The sequence below is a fragment of the Ornithodoros turicata genome, chromosome 8, assembly GCF_037126465.1.
Source record: "Ornithodoros turicata isolate Travis chromosome 8, ASM3712646v1, whole genome shotgun sequence".
Classification (NCBI taxonomy): domain Eukaryota; kingdom Metazoa; phylum Arthropoda; class Arachnida; order Ixodida; family Argasidae; genus Ornithodoros; species Ornithodoros turicata.
Window position 1 is genome coordinate 22,497,941 of NC_088208.1, and position 20,382 is coordinate 22,518,322.

General features: G+C 44.6%; 1 protein-coding gene across 2 annotated transcripts in view; it reads left to right on the forward strand.

Moving 5' to 3' along the window:
- The first annotated feature begins 88 nt into the window (after positions 1 to 88).
- Positions 89 to 20,382, forward strand: part of LOC135366703 (monocarboxylate transporter 9-like) — a 30,527-nt gene continuing 10,233 nt past the window's right edge. The window contains exons 1-2 of one of the 2 annotated variants that reach the window (XM_064599527.1): positions 89 to 230; positions 17,055 to 17,154. The gene's annotated coding sequence lies outside the window, so the exon portion shown is untranslated. Of the gene's footprint in view, positions 231 to 14,615; positions 14,696 to 17,054; positions 17,155 to 20,382 lie in introns of those variants that run through there. The other variant, XM_064599528.1, reaches the window with a different exon arrangement.

Genomic DNA, 20,382 nt, shown 5'->3' on the forward strand with positions numbered 1-20,382 from the left:
CTCGAGCGCCATATTGCGAAGAGCGAGCAGAAAAATCTCGCGGACTCTCGCGTCTGGAAGGTGATCTCGCGAGCTCACTCTGCGCGCTTGACGCTCTCGCCTCACACACAAACGTGCGGTATGCGAGCAGACTTTGAGAGAAACCAGCTGATTTGTGATAGGCCGGATTGTTCCGAAGAGACTCATCCGGACGACGCGATGGTTCTCCCGCTAACAGATATACTATTCAGGTAAGATATGTCTGTCCCATTCGGGCTTGTGCGATTTTTGCACGACACGTACCGACTCCGAATGAAACAGGCTTTCTATGAATTCACCGCAACCTTTGATCGTCAGCAGCAGCGTCTAGGTAACGTCGCTTTTCAACTGTTCAATGCCTTGACGGTATGCACTTTAAGTCGACTGAGTTGACAAGGCACGTTTTGGGAGCTGCACTGTAATCGGGAATCAATAACAGGGAATCCTGATTAATGCTCGCAGAGGCCATCATGAGACCCGCGGTGATTTTTTTGAAATATCATCGCGTGTTTTCAGAATAACGCACTGAAATGAATGCACAATTTTAGAGCATTTAAAGATTAAAAACGACGACGCGAACGTCGACTAATGGCCGCTAACTATAGGTGTCCTATATTAACCTAGAGATGAGAAATCTGCTCTAGGCATGGCGTAAGATCTTGATGACTACCTTTCATATAACGTCTGAACATATCGAATGTGGCAATGCTCTGTTTCAGGTCACCGGCATTGAAATAGAAATGTACATCTCACATTTCGTCAGATGACAAGTTCAAAAATAGTCGATGTTGGTGACCTTTAAAATTAATCTTGTCGTCATGCCAGCTGTCTGCCCGATATGTTTCATAATTCAGTAGTGTCAGTAGTTCATCCAGAACCGACCGCAAGCTCGAATAGGGGGGGGGGGGGGGGTTAAAAAAGTAGGGGGCCCAGTTACATTGTAACAGTAACACAGGAAAAAAGTTAGGGGGGTGTTGCGAAACATTGGGGGGGGGGTGATTGTGGATTGGTGTCTACGTTAACACAGGGGTTGTCTCATAGATAGTAAGTTTAAGTAATTATGAGGTAATCTCACAACTTCACCACATAGCACGCTCCTATAGCCAATCGTCTGTCCAAAATGTGAGCCGTGCTCCTTTCCGAGATTCTCTCAATTTGTGTCAACTGTCACAAAGAGGCGTACGCCGAGAGCTGTCTTCAAGTCAGGGAGTGCTAGCAATGCGCAGCGGTCGGTGTTGAGCGCTTTACGTCGTAAGGTTATACGTATACTCTCAGTGACAGGTAGCATATAAAACACCTGCATTTGACGTCTCAAACGAACATTCCCATGTGCATCGACATCAAAGTGGAAGACATATCCCTCTAACGTTCCCATACGATCGCGTGACATCGCAAAAGTGTTGGCAACACCGATTGACGACAGAACACTTCTATATGTGTGTTGCAGCAGGCAGACATCTGAAAGTTCATTTTTTCCCCGTTCCGGTGTGCATAAATAGTGCACGAGTGCTGCACGTGCATGTCACGTGATCAGAATCCTGCTCTCAGAACGGAGCTTCACCTCATAACACTCTTATGCGGTTGGGCTAATTGCAACGAGGTGGTGGCAGCTTGTCGTGGGTGGACTCACAACACTGTCACAAAAAGGCGTATGTCCCAAGCTTTCCGCAAATCGGCATCGTTCTGTGCAATAGTTGGCCTTCACCACATAGCACGCTCTGGGCCCACCATCGCGCCGAATGGTTACAGTTATCGCTTTTGATTTTGAGGAGTGAGCGGGGCATGCACCTTTTTGTGACGATTAAGAGGTATCCAGATTGTCACAAAAAGGCGCACGTCTCCCATTTTCAACGTATCAAGAAAGGGAGCGATACCGTTCCGAATCATGGTTGCTTCTGGGCGTGTTATGTGGTGAAGACCAACCATTGCACAGTACCACACTCTAAAAACAGAACTTCACCGCACAGCACGCTGTGCTCCAACCATTGCCGCGAATGATAGGGTTATCGCTTTTGATTTGAGGAGAGAGGGAGGCGTACGCCTTTTTGTGACAATTACCATATATTCAAATATCCACAAAAAGGCGTACGCCCCTCTCTCTCCTCGAACCTCAGAGGAGATAACCCTCTCATTCGTAGCAATGCTTGGCGCACAGCGTGCTATGCGGTGAAGCTCTGTTTTTAAGAGTGCATCATCCCTCCTGATTTGTGTAAAGCGCGGGCCATACGCCTTTTTGTGATGATTAACATAACTGCATAAGCGTCATAAGAAGGTGTACGCCTCCCGCTTTCAACGAATCAGGGGCGAGAACGGTGTCATTCGAGACAATGGTTGGCTAGGAACTGCCATGCGGTGAAGAAGCCTTGCGACAATCGTAGCCCTGCAATGAAGCTTTCCCACGTCACACAGCTGCCTGAAGGTGAAGCGCTTGCAAGCAATTCCTTTTGCATCTCTGATGAATAATATTCTTGGATGTGCCTGATGCGTGAACCGTAGCAAATATTTTTCAACTCCGTACAAATAAATACTACAAATATTTAAAAGAATGGAAGTACGTAAATACAAAAATGCTGCAAATAAATCTACGCGAGCCCCTGCAATTGATGCCCTCTATCTCTTTTTAGTCTAGTACACTGTAGTTTTTTTTTCAGTAACGTGAAAGGCTTTGCTCCAGAAGTGTATTTTGGGTGGAGCTCGAAGTGGGGGTATGCGCGTTTTGATTGCTCAGTGGTATGGCGCCACCAAGGGGACGTGGAAAAGGGAAGGAAAAGACGATGGCGGCGGACACTCTTAAAAATGAACTTCACCGCATAGCACGCTCCTAGCCAACCATTATCTCGAATGATATCGTTATCTGCCCTGATTTATTGAAAACGGGGGGCGTACGCCATTTCTGTGACACTTATACTGTTCATAATTGTCACAGAAAAGGCGTACGCCCCCTGTTTTCAACAAATCAGGACAGATAACGATATCATTCGAGATAATGGTTGGCTAGGAGCGTGCTATGCGGTGAAGTTCATTTTTAAGAGTGTAGGAGAGGGCGGAGTTTACAATTCTTCTGGGATTCGGGTAGTCCCGCAAAACGTACCCACCACGAAAAACATGCGTGTATCCCTCAGTAGCCTTCATTGGGACGCCCCTTGTACCAACGGGAACCGCCGGGGATGATTGGCGAACTTACCTCACGTGTGTATAATTGAACTTCCGGGAATTCGCTCGTTTTGCAATGCATCATGGGACAATCCGTTACATTGGCATAATCGTTCTCCGACTGCCTCAAATTTTAAGGAATTCGATGCCGCACAGTCTAAAAACAAGGCGTAAAGATGTAAATGTACTATCAATTATTATTATTATTATTATTTACAAAACTCTTCTTTTTCATCATCATCAGCTTCTTCTCTTCTGCGTGGTTTCTGGAGCTATGTGGTTTCCCTGGACCTCGACCACACAACGCTTTCAGGGCGTACTTCACAGCGATGTTTTATAATGGATGAGGCGGCAATTAAACATAGAAGGACAAACACAAGCCCCAGAACGCCCAGTTGCATACTTCAACTGAGTGATGACACCAGCAATGGTACTCGAACCCGCACCCTCTGATCGCCGGTTAGAGATGTCTCCGTACGTTCACATGAGCGACATTTTCACGGAATATTCTAGTGGAAGAAAAAGCAAAAACTGCTCACGCAGTCGAAGTTCCGCCCTGTATTATGTTGAGCATTCACAACGGTCCCGGAATAGCGATAGTTGCGTACCGCGCACTTAGCAGACGACAGCGTCTTTGTCGTCTGATACGTAATATCTTATGGGCTGTATCGCAGGACATTTACCACGGTTGACTGTGCACGTGAAGACACGTGACAGCAGAAAACTATGACGTTTTTCGCATTTTCTGCTGGAATATTCTGGGGAATGTTGCCTGGTCTCTTCGACACACACAGTGATCCCGCATTGTGTCTTCTGACTTGCCGCGGATGTATACACTCTTAGAAATGAACTTCACCACATAGCACGCTCCTAGCCAACCATCATCTCGAATGATATCGTTATCTGCCCTGATTTGTTGAAAACGGGGGCGTACGCCTTTTTTGTGACAATTATGAACAGCATAAGTGTCACAGAAAAGGCGTACGCCTCCCGTTTTCAACAAATCAGGGCAGATAACGATATCATTCGAGATGATGGTTGGCTAGCAGCGTGCTATGCGGTGAAGTTCATTTTTAAGAGTGTACGGCATTAAAAAAAACAAAAAAAAAACACTTCACGTATATGTAAAGTAAATGCGGTACGCCGCCCGTTTTACATGATGATAGAACGACATGGTCCCGAATGCTCGTTGACCTCGAGCATGTGGCGAGGTAAAGCTCTGTTTGTAGAGTTCGGAAAAGCCTTTTGCGGGACCCGTCTGCGCGATGTATGATGGGTCGATGGCGAGCATGCAATTTGCTTTAAGTGAAACGGAGCCGATGACCTTCATGGCGGTGTAGCTGCGTTATAGGTCGTTAGTCGCCACATTTTTTTTCTCTCTCTCTCTTGACCAGACATTGCACTCACGATAAAACTAGCCGGTGGTATATGAAAAGAGAGCGGGGGACGTTCAGGACTGCGGGAAACACCCTACACTCTTAAAAATGAACTTCACCGCATAACATGCTCTGCGCCAATCATAATCTTGAATGATATCGTTATCTGCCCTGATTCGTTGAAAACGGGAGGCGTACGCCTTTTCTGTGACACTTATGCTGTTCATAATTGTCACAAAAAAGGCGTACGCCTCCTGTTTTCAACAAATCAGGGCAGATAACGATATCATTCGAGATGATGATTGGCTAGGAGCGTGCTATGCGGTGAAGTTCTGCTTTAAGAGTGCAGGAGAAAAGCTTCTGACGAAGATAACTGCAGTACTAAGGTCTGCCTTTTTTTTTCTTCGTGCATATATGTAACAAAAGAGAGGAGCAGAAAGCGCGCGCTGAACGCAGCCAACTTGATGGGGTCGCAAATCTCTCGAAAACAAAACAAAATAAATAAATAAAAACAAGGAACACCAATGACAGCGCAGTCAAAGTACCCTGGACGATTTCCAAATCTATTTGCCCTGGCTATATATATATAGATACCGAATCTGCGTTCATCACTAATGCACGCTGAGAGCACGTTCGTCGCAAAATATGATGCTGCGGGGGTAGGAAACTAAAGGGCGGGTCGTTTCCAGAATGTTCTGGCGCGATTGACGCATATTTTTATTTTTTTATGGACACAGCATATGGATATGGAATCTGTACCCGAATATGCGTACCGTTTGTTGCAAATAGCACAAACTGATGCGAAGAACATTGCTTCTCGATCTTTTGTTGTTTCTTACTTTGTCATATAATTTCTATATCGGCGTATCTATTGCACAGAGAGACTTCCTTTTAGGGCCGTTCGGAGAATCATTTTAAAATCTAAGCGACTCCGAAGCGAATATATACCCACATAAGTTTGTATATATTCGCTTTTCGGACTTTTGCGGCGTTCTCGGGGTTTTCATTTGGCAACACTGTAAATTCAAATGGCATGCAGAATTATTCGCCTCAGTATTAAACAAAATCCGAATAATAGCACGACCCTATACTTCTTTTTTTGTTTTCCTTCGACCCTGATAACCATACACACTCTAAAAACAGAACTTCACCGGATAGCACGCTGTGCTCCAACCATTGCCAAGAATGATAGGGTTATCGCTTCTGATTCGAAGAGAGAGGGGGGCGTACGCCTTTTTGTGACATTTTTCATATATCCAAATTGCCACAAAAAGGCGTACATGCACCCACCTCTCTCTTCGAATCAGAAGCCATAACCATATCATTCGCGGCAATGGTTGGCGCACAGCGTGCTATGCGGTGAAGTTCTGTTTTTAGAGTGCACTCTTAAAAATGAACTTCACCGCATAGCACGCTCTTAGCCAGCCATAATCTCTAATGAAATGATATCGTTATCTGCCCAGATTTGTTGAAAACGGGAGGCATACACCTTTTTTGTGGCACTTATGCTGTTCATAATTGTCACAGAAAAGGCGTACGCCTCCCGTTTTCAACAAATCAGGTCAGATAACGATACCATTCGAGATGGTGGTTGACCCGGAGCGTGCTATGCGGTGAAGTTCCGCTTTAAAAGTGTAGGGCACGTCACAAAAAGCTCTCGCGGTTGCCTCAGAAACGAAAACCAGTATTGATTAAACCAAAGCACGGCAAAGCAACTCCCTCAGTCGCGGGAACAATGAACGCGTTACTGTGAAGCTTTCACGTGTAAGACCCAACGGTGCTGTCAGCTGCTTCATTTAAAGGTCACAGGATAAAAGGAACAGAGAACACAGAAGAATAGAAGACGTAGAAAAGTGTAAACTATACGATGTGTGCTGTGAATTTCGATTATGACACTATAGCTGCTGATGCGCTGCATGACCTGGCTCACCCCGTTCTCGCGTATGAGACAGCTGTGAGCCCATTTCCTGGTACAGGGGTTGAACGCTCCGTTTTCATGACGACAACAGTGACGCGGCAGACGGGAGTCATTCGGGGAAACGCTATCGCCAAGCCATGGTGTAGTGTTACGTCACCGCGTGTTCGGAGCGAGAATTTCATAAAAGGTGTTGGGCACGTTAGTAACTTTGGAATATAACGGTATTGAGGACCCACTTACTCATACATGTGTTCATAAAAGCTGTTGAATTAGAGTTACATATCGTAATCGTAACTTAATTACAGGTACAGTTACTCCGAAAATTACAATTGCAGTTCCAATTTGTAATTGTAACCTAATTACAATTGCTCCGAAAGTCAATTACTAATTATAGTTATATTTTAAGAGCAGTTACAGTTACTCTGAAAGTTACTTTTTCAGCTTCAGATTACAATTACAGTTGCTTTGAAAATTAAAATTGCAGTTACCAATCGTAGTTGTAACTTAATTACAATTACAGTTTCTCCGAAAATTACAGTTGCAAATCGTAAGTATATTTGAATTACAATATTACTCTGAAAATTACTATTACAGCTACAAGTTTACAATTGCAGTGACCAAATGTCAGTGTAACTTAATTACAATTATCGTTACTTTGAAAGCACCGAGTTACATTTTTTACAATGTGAAATTTGGGTGTGTAACTTTGAGGGACGTGGAGAAAACATGGGAACAATTGAACCTCTGTATGCAATAAGGGGATCAGTCGACTTATCCCCTTTTTACTATTTTTGCTAAAATGGCATTTACATACCAGTACGTACTTGCCAAAGAAAATTTAGAACTGTACTGCAATTTATTGGCCCGCTACAGGAAACGGGAAATGCATGTGAGTCAATGGGACGGACAATCAGACCTGGCCCCTTTTCTCGGTTTCGGATTTTTTTTTTTTTTACTTACCCCCTTACTGCATACAGAGGTTCAATTATTGAAAGGACAAATATAATGGCTAGTATAGTACAACAAGTGAATGAATGAAGGAAAAGCGACGGCGACGGAAGACTTCTCCGCGGTGGTCGCAGGACCGCGCCTTACCCCACTTCAAACAGGTTAATATGAGAAGATGAATTAAAGTACGATGACTATAGAGATCTGTGGTTAAGCAGAAACGCATAAGGGCCATGCCTGAACAGAGGTTGCAAAAGGCTTGCTCCGCTCAAGATCGCGGGTTCGATCCCGGCCGAAGACGGTAGCAATGTGGGGAAGGTAAAGATTGTTTTCTGCACCGTGTGTCGGAGATTTCCAGCGCACGTCAAAAGAATCCGAGGTGGTCGAAATTATCCGCAGTCCTTCCCTGCGGCACCCGTGCAGAATATGTCGCTACACAAATAGGCTGACTCACCTTACCTGTAAATCTATACTCCTTTTTTTTTTTTTTAGGCTGCAAAAGCATCACAGCCTTAAAAGAGGCCACAGTAAAAAAACGGTGAAAAGAGGCCTTTTCGCATGCAAAGTAGTTCCAAAAGTATATATGCAACTGTATTACAAATTACCTGCAAATGTAATTAAATTACAATTATAGAATATCGAGAGTAACTCTAGAAGTTATTGAATGATTCCACTGACTGAGTTACTTGTAGTTGAAATGAATGCGAACTGAAGAGTGTGGTGCAACAAATCCGGTGTCACTTCTTGCTGAATCATCGACAGGAAGTTTACGCGTTAGAAACAGCTCGGCGGATCATCGTCGCATAAAACTTCGTCTTATCTAATTGAAATGAAGCCAAGCATTTGAAATTGAGGAGAATGCGTCCTGGGACCGATAGATAACTCGTATAGACATTATTGTAAAGCCCCTTAAATTTCGCTGCCTCAATTTTTCGCCAATCAGGAACGCGGCCACTAAACGTTTGCGAATTCTGCTAAAATTTGTGTCTTGATTGGTGATATACGTCCGTGACCGTTCGTACCGTGCTTTGATAAAAACAGCCTTGCACGTATGCTTCTTCTGCTCCGAAGCAGCACAACATGTTGGCCCAATGTTGGACCGGTATTGCCGATATTGGTCCAACACTGGACCGATATTGGCAACACTGGGCCAATATTGGGCCGATATTGGCAACACTGGGCCAATATTGGTCCAATATCGGGTTGGTGTTGCCGATATAGGGCCAACATTGGGCCAAGCCGTTGTGCTGCTTGGGCTACTACCCTGTACAAATAGCTGTGAAAATAAAGCTCACAATTACAGCTTGGTTTTCGAAGCGCTCATATACTCAGTGTGATATCGGTGACGGCGTCGAGAAGAAATACGAATAAACGATATCACCATATCATCTAAGCGCGACCTTGTCCTGCGGTGACAAGTCAGTCGGAGAATACGAATAAATGTGTGAGAAAGTTGTACCTGCGTTGTGATTTCATGGTACACTCAACTTTTCATAACAGTTTCTCTCCCATAGCAAGCAAACATGATGTGCCAAGGGCAATTTGGTGAGAGGTACGTGGCAATCGGAAAGGAAAACCATCTCGTGATTCAGTTGGCAACACCGTGGCTTACCACATCACGTGCCTATTGTACCGCGCGGCAGAACCATTAACGACTAAATGGTTGAATGACTAAAAATAATTATTCTCCTACACGGTGCAGTTGACGAGGTAGAGTCGGTTGAGCACACTGACGCTGCGAGCAGTGACGCCAAAAGAGCATGACCTTCGATCTTTCCTATTGGTCCTGAAAAGCACGCCACCTCTCCCAATGCCGCTGTGTCCGGCGTCTGAGGCGCCGACAGCCTCACTGGTGGAGACGCTGCCAAGAGAACGCACTGCCCCATTCTGAGAAAATGATAAATGACGACGCAGCAGGAAGAGCACCTAGCAACAGCCACAGCTCGGTCATTAGGCCGTGCAGTGGAAAACGTGTCCAGCAGGGAGAAGCTCCCCACTCACTATCATTCAAATAAAGTTGTTGTTGTCTAGGAAAAAAATGAGACGCACGCATTTTTTTTGCTTTAATCGCTGTCATAAGTGTGTCTCATCAAGACCTACAACCTGACTACAAGTACCTTGGTTATGTAACCATGTTGATACAGATTTCAAGTTGCGAACCACAGCCAGAAGGTTGGCAACCAGTCGTCTAGTAAGCAAATGGCGTCAGTCGTGACGTTGCCCACCTCTGTGAGGCCATCACCACCACCACCACCACGCGCTAAGAAAACGAGGGTGTGAAAAGGGTGGTAACTTCTATAGATTCCACCTATATAGGTCAACATCGCGTCTGATAAAGGGTGTAAGGGTTGTGAAAGCAATTATCATATATCCAAATTGCTACAAAAAGGCGTACGCCCCACTCGCTAACCGAATCAGAAGCAGGAGAACGTGCTATGCGGTGAAGTTCTGTTTTGAGAGTGAGGTAGCAGGTAGAACTTTACAACCTTTGAGGCACAACACACTCTAAGAAAAAAGGGTGTGAAAAAGTGGTAACTTCTAAAGTTACCACCTAGGACCACATAGCATCTTATAAAGGGTGTAAAAGGGTCGTAAAAGTAATTATCATATATCCAAATTGCTAAAAAAAGGCGTACGCCCCCCTCGCTCACCGAATCAGAAGAGGTAACCCTATGATTCGTGGCAGAGAGGGAGGTTAACAGGTAGAACTTTGCAACCTTTTAGGCACAACATATGCGACAACTATTACCTCCTAAAAGGTGTAATTGCTCCACATTTTTTTAAGAGTGCATATGCGATAGCCAGTACCTCCTAAAAGGTGTAACTGCTCCACCATTTTTTCTAAGACTGCACCACCAACACCACCACCATCTGTTTTTAGAGTGTATCTGCTGGCTCTTTTCGGTTCTCTTGTAGAGTTTTTTTGTTTTTGTTTTTTGAGGGGGTGGGGGAAACCTGAGTCGCCCTTTAATACAGACGTCCCCCCCCACACGCCTTTTTTGTGACGCTTACGCTGTTCATAATTGTCACACACAAAAAAGCGCACGCCTCCCGTTTTCAATAAATCAGGTCAGATAACGATGTCATTCGAGATGGTGGTTGGCTCGGAGCGCGCTATGAGGTGAAGTTCATTTTTAAGAGTGCACGTCTGACACACCCGTCAAAGCGCAGGGTGATTTCTCAAGGGCGCTTTCCAGGAGCTTGCGTAGACGCTAAATACCGGAGCTCACTCAAAGAGCATTACCGCGGCTCATTTACCTCATGCAAGAGGAAAGGGGTAAGGGCACGGGAGCAAAGTAACGTCAGCTGCCAAGGACAAGTGGGAGAGCTGTGACGTCATCCAAGCCTTTCGCAACTGCTGTTGCCAAGGTGCGGACGAATGCCGCCGTCTCATCCACTCAGCTGACGAGTTATTCCCGTTGGTGGGAGTAATGCAGCTGTCTCGGGGGCAGGCCTGACGACAGTGCCTTTGACTATGGCGTCATCATCTGCCAGGTCCAAGTTGCCCATGCAAATCTGCGTCGTTTTTTACCCGCAGCCTGCGGCATGCAAAACGAATTGCGCACATTTGTGTGCTTGTTTTTACAACACATATACATGAATGCTTGTGCAGAATAAACACACCAAGCCTAATTGTTTTTATATGCATGACTTTCGTGACTTTCACTACACTCTTAAAAATGAACTTCACCGCATAGCACCCTCTTAGCCAACCATAATCTGCAATGATGTCGTTATCTGCCTTGATTTGTTAAAAATGGGAGGCGTACGCCTTTTTGTGACACTTATGCTGTTCATAATTGTCACAGAAAAGGCGTACGCCTCCGTTTTCAACAAATCGGGGCAGATAACGATATCATTCCAGATTATGGTTGGCTAGGAGCGTGCTATGCGGTGAAGTTCATTTTTAAGAGTGTAGTCCAGTGATGGCCAGTAGTTAACTACATGTAGTTAAACTTTAAACTACCTGATTGTAGTTAAAAAGTAGTTATCAACTACTTGCAGAAATGTAGTGGCACTACTAGTTAAACTACTATTTCGAGTAGTTAACTACAGTAGTTAGGTTACTGCACGCGCCAAGTATACTTCCGATTTTGCCGCAAGCTTTACGGCACGACTGTGCTTCCGACTTTCACCTTCAGCTACTTGTTTGACGAGAACGGAGGTGCAGAACAATTATGTCGTGCATGTGTACTAAATCTTCACTTTTAATGCTTGTCTAGTGAAGGCCCGTTTGCTGTGAAATAATTCTGCAACTTAGTTTATATATTTGTGCGTGGCGCATTGAACTGTGACGAAGGAGCATGAGTGTAAATCTCGTACATGGTCCGTCGTATATTGTACGTACCTTTATAGCGGAAGTTTTCACTTCATAGAAAATATTTCCGCAGCAAGCTCTTTTTTCCGCGATTTTACGACAGTATGTGGATTAAGCGACATAGGCACAAGAGTATATTTTAAATATCATTATAACTGCTTGTGATTCATATTTAGGTGTCCAAGAACACTACAAGGCATTGGTGTTGATGGACAACGTTAAGTAGTTATGGATGTAGTTAAAATACATTGCAGTAGGTAAAGAAAAGTAGTTGAAATACTAGTTAAACTACTCCATCGTGAAGTAGTTAGTAGTTATAGTTAAACTACTGTAGAAGTAGTTACTGGCCATCACTGCTAGCCACTGTCCCATGATAGGCAAGCCTGAGCGATGGGCAAGACACGTAAACAAACAGAAACACGAAGGCTCAAACCAGCAAGACGTTTTTGAAACGTCTTGAAACGTCTTGCTGGTTTGAGCCTTCGTGTTTGTGTTTGTTTACGTGTCTTGCCCATCGCTCAGGCTTGCCTATCATGGAATTTTTCCACCAGCTAGCCTGCATTTACGCCATTCTGTCAATAGCCACTGCCCATACGACTCAGCTATATGTCCCTCCTGTCAAATCGTAAGACCAGTCGTGATTTTCTATATTTATACAAATGTCTACATAATTCATAACATAAAAGCCTGAGACTGTGGGACAAAAAAAAAAAAAAAAGAAAGAGAAAGAGAAAAACGACAACACAGACAAGGTCTCAATGTGTGTTGTCGTTTTTCTTTTTTTGTTACCCAGTCTCGGGTTTTTATGTCATGGATCTTTACCACCAACTCGCTTCCTATCTCTCTATCCTCCCGTTGTCTACATAATATTTTCGATGTGCCCCCCCCCCCCCCCTTCATGTAAAGTTACTTCGGAACGGTTACTTTCCATCTTGCCGAGCATGCACTTCGCGAACGACGGAGACAGCCGCAAAAACAGACTTGCTCATTGCCGAACGTCTTTCTTATATCTCGGATTAACCCAGGCCCCGTGCCCCTTAATCCGCAGAGCAAACAGATTAGAGCGGGTCCTGCCAACAGCGCGCTTTGACAGCAAGAACGAAAACACACCGCAGTGGGTGGGGGCAAGCAATAGTTCAGTAGCCTTTCGAGCTCACGCGGGAGGTCATTCGGTATCCCTTTTTGATTAACGGGAGGTCCGTGTATCGTTATTGGGCAACAAGAAATTAGAAGGCGATTAGAAATAGGAGACTATAGCTATTAACAGTGATTGGCTTCTGTCGCGTAGAAACCTAGCGGAGGGATGATAGGACCGGATTTTCGGTCCGATTGGCCTCTTCGATATGAAACAAGATATCGATATGTAGATTATTTCGTGTATACTGCACTCTTAAAAATGAACTTCACCGCATAGCACGCTCCCAGCCAACCATCATCTCAAATGATATCGTTATCTTCCCTGATTTGTCGAAAACGGGAGGCGTACGCCTTTTTTGTGACACTTATGCTGTTCATAATTGTCACGAAAAGGCGTGCGCCTCCCGTTTTCAACAAATCAGGGCAGATAACGATATCATTTGAGATGATGGTTGGCTAGGAGCGTGCTATGCGGTGAAGTTCATTTATAAGAGTGTGGGTTTATTGTTGACAACTGGTAACCCTAACGGCACTAAAAAAAAAAGAAAAAAAAAAGAAAAACGGAAACAGAACAGAACTTCACAGCAGAACACGCCCTGCGCCAGACACTGTGTCAGTATTTAGAACTGTCGGTATTGGTGACTGAGGGCAGAGGTGACCAAGAGTGATTTTGCCTTGTGGTGGTGACAGTTGAAGGAGAAAGATATTCATTAAAAGGGATACAATTGCTGTTGGTTACGATATTATACAAATATTTTAGTCGATCTGCACTCTTAGAAAAGAAAAAGAAAGAAAAAGTGGAGCAGTTACACCTTTTAGGAGGTAATAGTTGTCGCATATGTTGTGCCCAGAAGGTTGCAAAGTTCTATACCTGCTATACCTCACTCTCAAAACAGAACTTCACCGCATATCACGTTGTCCGCCAACCATTGCCACGAATGATAGGGTTATCGCTTCTGATTCGGTGAGCGAGGGAGGCGTACGTCTTTCTGTAGCAATTTGGATATATGATAATTACTTTTTCCACCTTTTCACACCCTTTTTTTCTTAGAGTGTGCCAGGAGAGTCACCAGTCATCGTCCTGAATGATGTAGCTGTTAGGAGAGAACTGCCTGCTATATATATATCAAATGACCGCCTTTCTTTGAATACTATTTAACTTTGTGATCGTATCAATTGTATCGGGCTCCCAGACGTCTGAGGCATATTCGAGCAATGGTCCCACTAATGGTTTGTATGCCGTCGTTTTCGTTTCATAAGGTGGTGAGCCAAAAATACGTCTAGAATAATAAAGTTTTCTAGTTGGGGATGAACATAGACCTGTTATTTATACGTGAGTAGTAACTAAGATCATGTGTGAATGACACACCCAAGCATTTGTACTCGGTAACATTCTTCACGGGTGTGGACGTAACTTAATATGGGAAAAGCAAAAGTATTTTCTTCTTCGGAATGTTCATAAAAACTTTTCTGTATTGACTGTCATCTGCCAAGATTTATCGCGAAAGTTATCGTGTTAAAATGTATGCACTGTCTTGACCTCTTGGAAATGGGGCCTATTTTGGACGCTGCGACATTGCAATTGTGAATTGCACTGAAGCTTTCAATAATATTAGTCCAGAGCACACCGTACCGTGGGGCTTTTTTATTTTGCGTGAAGGAGCGGACAACAACCCTGTGCGGGCTCTACATAGTAAAACGCGCTACATCACACGCTGGGCCAGAGACGGAGGAAGAAGAAGAAGAAGACATACATTCCAATTTCGTAGTTCGGAACCATCCTGCGGTGACAAACCGAGCCTTACGGAGCTCATACGGCTGAATGATGTAAGCAATGACATAGTACGCAGTATTTTATTAATAGAAACGGCGGATAACGTGATGTCAAAGAAGAGAGGTAACCACAAGGATGATTTACATTCATACTTCCCTCTCTCCTCGCAGCTGCAGGCCATAGCACGCAGTACAGTTAGAACGGTAGAGGCAAACCAGGAATTACACGTAGAGTGAACGAAATGGCAAAATAAGCAGCCAGAAAAATAAACAACCAGATAAAAAGTGTATAATTTAATATAATTGTATAATTGTAATTGTATTAGTGTAACCGTATAATGACTCGTAATGACTCGAATAACTCAATTATTCTAATTGTAATAGGTTAAAGGTGTACGCCTTATGGCTTCAACAAATCAGATGGGAGGATGATGTCATTCGCGACACCGGTTGGAGTTTTTCGTATTCTCTATTAGCGCTGCGAAGCAACTGTGGCTATGAGCACAGACGTGGACAGATGGCGAGAGGACACGGCAGGAAGGAGTGGGGGGAGGGACAGGCGGGTTAGTATGCGTGCTGGGCCGACTGCAAGGGGAACCGTGCTGATATTTGGCTGGCAAGTCTGCCGGAAAACCTAGATAGCCTAAGCCTAACCTAACCCAACCCAACCTAACCTAACCTAAGAAAACATAAATAAGCGTAGCTTATTTAGTGACTCTAAAAAAACCTATCCGGCTTAAGGGCGATGAACTACCGAAATGGGACACGAGGTAGCAACGACGCGGTACATGTACTTGGGGCGGAGTCTGACATATGATGTCACTTTTTTTCTCTCTCTAGCCTTTGACAACGGATGGTGACGGCCGTTCTAATGAACTTTTCTCTTCGTCTAAAGATCAAATACCCGATCCAGAGTTCTCTCAAGCTTACGTCGCAATCATACTACGCAAACAATGTCTATGATACAACGATTATTCATAGGCCCCTTCAGGCTTGTGGTATTCGTATTAAGACATAATTAGTTTGCACATTTTTCGTCATTTGTTGAGAAAACTGATATGCGGCAGTAAAGGATAGGGACACTCTGACAAGTTATTTTTGCAAAATATGTGCGTGTGCATTTTGTACATCTTGACTGGAGAGAAATATATCGTGATATTTCATCCTCGTTATTACTGAAATTAATTAAGCTTACGCAGTGCACATCATAAGTCGTCCCTTTCAGAATCCGCCGGCAATTCACCAGCAACGAGAATTGACCAAGCTCCTACTAAAGGCGTGCTTTCCTTCCCCGTTCGAAAAGTGTAAAGTTTGTTTCTCCGCATGATACGAGTGTACGACAGACAAAGCACGCTTTACAGGAGCACATTCTAATCTGCCGTCGGTGCTTTACCTCCTTCGCATAAAAGCACCACGCCGCCGGGCGTTTCCTCCAGACACTCACAATGTTTGCTTGTCAGATTTCGTCTTCGAGTGACAATTCCAATATTTCCTTCGCTGTGTGACGCGCAGCCCAGTCGGATGATTGCGTTATGTTCATGGCGCGGGGTCCTGAGTAAGGCGACATTTTAAATGCCGTGCATCAGCTTCGTTCGCATAGCGTTAAAACGAATTGCACGTTTATTTATCTAACGCCTCGTTCGAAATGTCAAAGGGAAACTGTCCCATGCGATCAGTGCCTGTCATTTCTATCTAGCGTTCGAGATGTGCGGACTGTCTTTGTAACGTGAAAATATTTTCGCTTCCACATTTCGTCACCGAATACTGTCGCATACGACTTTTTGTGACACTTCCGCAGTCATGTTGAGTGTCACAAGAACGTGTACGTCTCTCTTTGTTCAGGATGAGAGCTGAGAGGACAGTCGAACCTTTATTAGTGTTCAGCGTTCGAAAATAACGAAAAATAATTACCACGATTCCAAACAACCGTGTTCCAGAAGCGGATGGAGTCATTAGACGTAAGACGTGATTGCCTCCCGGTTTTCTTTCTTTTTTTTTCCTGTAGGGGGCGTCAGTGTAGTAATTCCGATAGCCTTATACCACGAGTACCTTATCCCGCTCACGCAATGGGTGTGTTCTGGGTGTTGCCTCACGTCGAAGGCCTTTAACGGGATTGTTACGATCGCGCAAAATAAGTTGGTAACGTTTTCACCTGTCTCAACACTGTGGCGTTGGTCACCCCTTTTTGGGCGTCTTTTCTTTGCCGCTGATTGGCTGTCAGGCGTCTAAACGATGGAATCGCTTCGTAGTCGTCTACATTCTAATGTAAGCGTCACTTTTTCGTGGTGTTTGGTTTTGTGTAGCTGGCGTGACAGGTCACGTAATGTTGACCAACCCGAAAGCAGAAAACTCGAGTATACTACTTGCGTCCTATAATATTTGTGGATCTTATTGTGGTGTCAATCCATTTCAGGTCCTGAACGAAAGCTGAGGCTCACATGCATCCGGGCACCTCCACATTTCTTGGGCTTAGGGGGAACGATTCAAATTGAAGATATATCAGCTAATACAAGGTACATATATATGCTTGTGTTGACATTTTTCGAGCACATTCCATACCAAAGGTGCAGTAATATCTGGTTATGGGTATATTCCGTTTTCCTACTCAGCATGCACTCTACACTCCTAGAAAAAAAAAGTGGAGCGATTATACCTTTTAGGAGGGAATAGCTGTCGCATATGTTGTGCCTAAAAGGTTGTAAAGTTCTACCAGCTACCTCATTCTAACAACAGAACTTCACCACATAGCACGTTGTCCGCTAACTATTGCCACGAATGATAGGGTTATCGCTTGTGATTCGACGAATGAGAGGGGCGTACACCTTTTTGTAGCAATTTGGATATATGATAATTTCTTTCACCACCCATTTACACCCTTTATCACACGCTATGTCGACCTATAGGTGGTAGCTATAGAAGTTACCACCATTTCACACATTTTTTCCTTAGATTGTGAGGAAATATCAGTAATTTTACGCCTTTTGGGACATTGCCACAAGTATTAGTCCGTTTCGGGACTAAATACACGGAAGATTACGATAAGTTCTAGGGTCTATACTTGTCTGCAATGCTGGAGGGAGTAAAGATCACGATCAGGGGATCAAAATGGGTAATAATTGCAATCTAGGGAAGTAGAAGCTGTAATTGCTCCCGAGTTTATTCCTTTTTTTCCTTGAAGTGTGGAGTAGGGTATATTACATTACCCGGCTGCACCATCACTCTTAAAAATTAACTTCACCGCGCAACACGCTCCTAGCCAACCATCATCTCGAGTGATATCCTTATCTGCCCTGATTTGTTGAAAACGGGAGGCGTACGGCTTTTTTGTGACAATTAAGAACAGCACAAGTGTCACAATGAGGGCGTTCGCCTTCCGTTTTCAAGAAATCAGGGCAGACAACGATATCATTCGAGGTGATGGTTGGCTAGCAGCGTGCTGTGCGGTGAAGTTCATTTTTAAGAGTGCACGTGACCAATCGGGAGATTCACGCCTGTACACGAGTGTACATGAGGCTACAGCTGTAATGTTCTCCAAGGCGGTGAAGCTTTTTACCATCACACACACACACACACACACAATGCATTCTCATCTTTCTGTAAAATGATTAATCGCGGTCTTTCCTCGACAAATTATTTTTTTAGCGGGTGTACGTATTTCAAACATTCGACGCAGCAGAACCTCGTCCATGCGTAGAAAAGGCGAGCACAATAATTTAGCTCACTGAGCTGCGAGGTTCCCCGCTAAGGTCAAAAGCCTCGTATCATTCGGAGTCGCCGTTCCCAGAAGCGTATATACGGGGGCATGGCACGGGGTATTTCCCGCATGAAGCAAACATGCGATTGCGTGCCAAGCATCTGTTTTCAAAAAGGGGGCTCGCGAGCTAGGTCGCGGCTGCCACATGTGACGACACAGCAGCGGTGCGCAAAGGGTTTCGAAATGCGGGACACACGTTCGCCACGGGCACACCACGCGGGCGCATTGCGGACATGGCAATACAGACTCTGGTTCGCAGAAGCGTGTCGGATACGCGGTAACGTTTCCTCGACTTTGAGGGAAGACGCAAGAAAACACACACACACACACACGAAGTACGCAGGACGAAACTCGAGGATATTTCTTCCGGGCATGCGTCGCACGCCGGTATACACTCTTAAAAATGAACTTCACCGCATAGCACGCTGCTAGCCAACCATCATCTCGAATGATATCGTTGTATGCCCTGATTTGTTGAAAACGGGAGGCGTACGCCATTTCTGTGACACTTATGCTGTTCATAATTGTCATAGAAAAGGCGTACGCCTCCCGTTTTCAACAAACCAGGACAGATAACGATATCATTTGAGATGACGGTTGGCTAGGAGCGTGCTGTGCGGTGAAGTTCATTTTTAAGAGTGTAGGGTTGCACGTTGTTTTATAAGGCCGTTTTCGCTTTCTTTGTTTTCTTTCTTGTTCAAGAGCGTGCACTGCCTGCACTCATGCTGGTGGCGGTGGCGCATAACAGCATCCTAGCCAACCATAATTAACCATAGTAACGAGTAATTCCGCATCGTTCTCTCTCCAGCTCTGTTGAGAACGGGAGATGTATGCCTTTTTGTGACACTTGCGCAGTTATGTTAATTGTCACAAAAAGCCGTAGCGGCTGGTTGGCCTTTAGCATACTACACTCTAAGAAGTTAACTACACTCAGAGAGCTTCACCGCGTAGCACGCTCCTAGCCAGCCATTATCCCGAATGACGACGTTCTCTTCATTGATTTGATGAAAACGAGGGGGCGTACGCCATTTCTGAGCTGCATATGCCACAAAAATGTCGTACGCCCCCCTGCCCCCTTCCCCGTTTTTTTAGGAAATACGGGGAAAGAACGATGTCACTCGGGATGATTGTTGGCTAGGAGCATGCTATGTGGTGAAATTCACTCTAAAAACAGAACTTCACCGCATAGCACGCTGTGCGCCAACCATTGCCAAGGATGATAGGGTTATCGATTCTGATTCGAATGGAGAGGTGGGAGTACGCCTTTTTGTGACAATTTGGATATGTGATAATTGCCAAAAAAAAAGGCGTACGCAAACCTTTCTCTTCGAATCAGAAGCGATGACTTTATCATTCTTGGCAATGGTTGGCGCACAGCGTGCTATGCGGTGAAGTTCTGTTTTTAGAGTGCTGTTTTTAAGAGTGTGCAGAGTAGGAACTTCCCATAACTACACTGTTAACAATGCTTGGAGCCTGCCAATGATATCGTTTTATCGTCTGATTTGTTGAAAATTGGATGGATACGCCTCTTTTTTCTTTTTCTTTTTTTGACACTTTGGTGTTTGCATAACGTGTCCAAAATAGCCGAAGGCATATCATTCTGAATGACCGTTGTCTCCGAAGCTGTGTTATGTGGCGAAACACTGTTTCATCGGTGCAGCAAAATCAAACTATACTGAAGTGTCTCAGCACTCGTGTTATCGTAGTCGCCAGTATTGTTTGCATCGTTACATGAGAGTAATTAGCTAATTTTGATTTAAGGGTAGAGGTGACAATTGGGAAGTTTATAAAGCGCCTACAGAAATACACGACCGAGGTGATGCTTTCAATAAAGTTGCACTCTTGGTGCGGCCCTTTTTAGGGTTACAAAATAGGCACGCGAAATGCAAACAAGAAAAACGCGTGCGACAACGCGTGTTGCAATCGCGCGCATGCGCGTTGTCACGTTTGTTTCTTTTTTTTCGTGGGGGGAGGATGTCATCGTTCG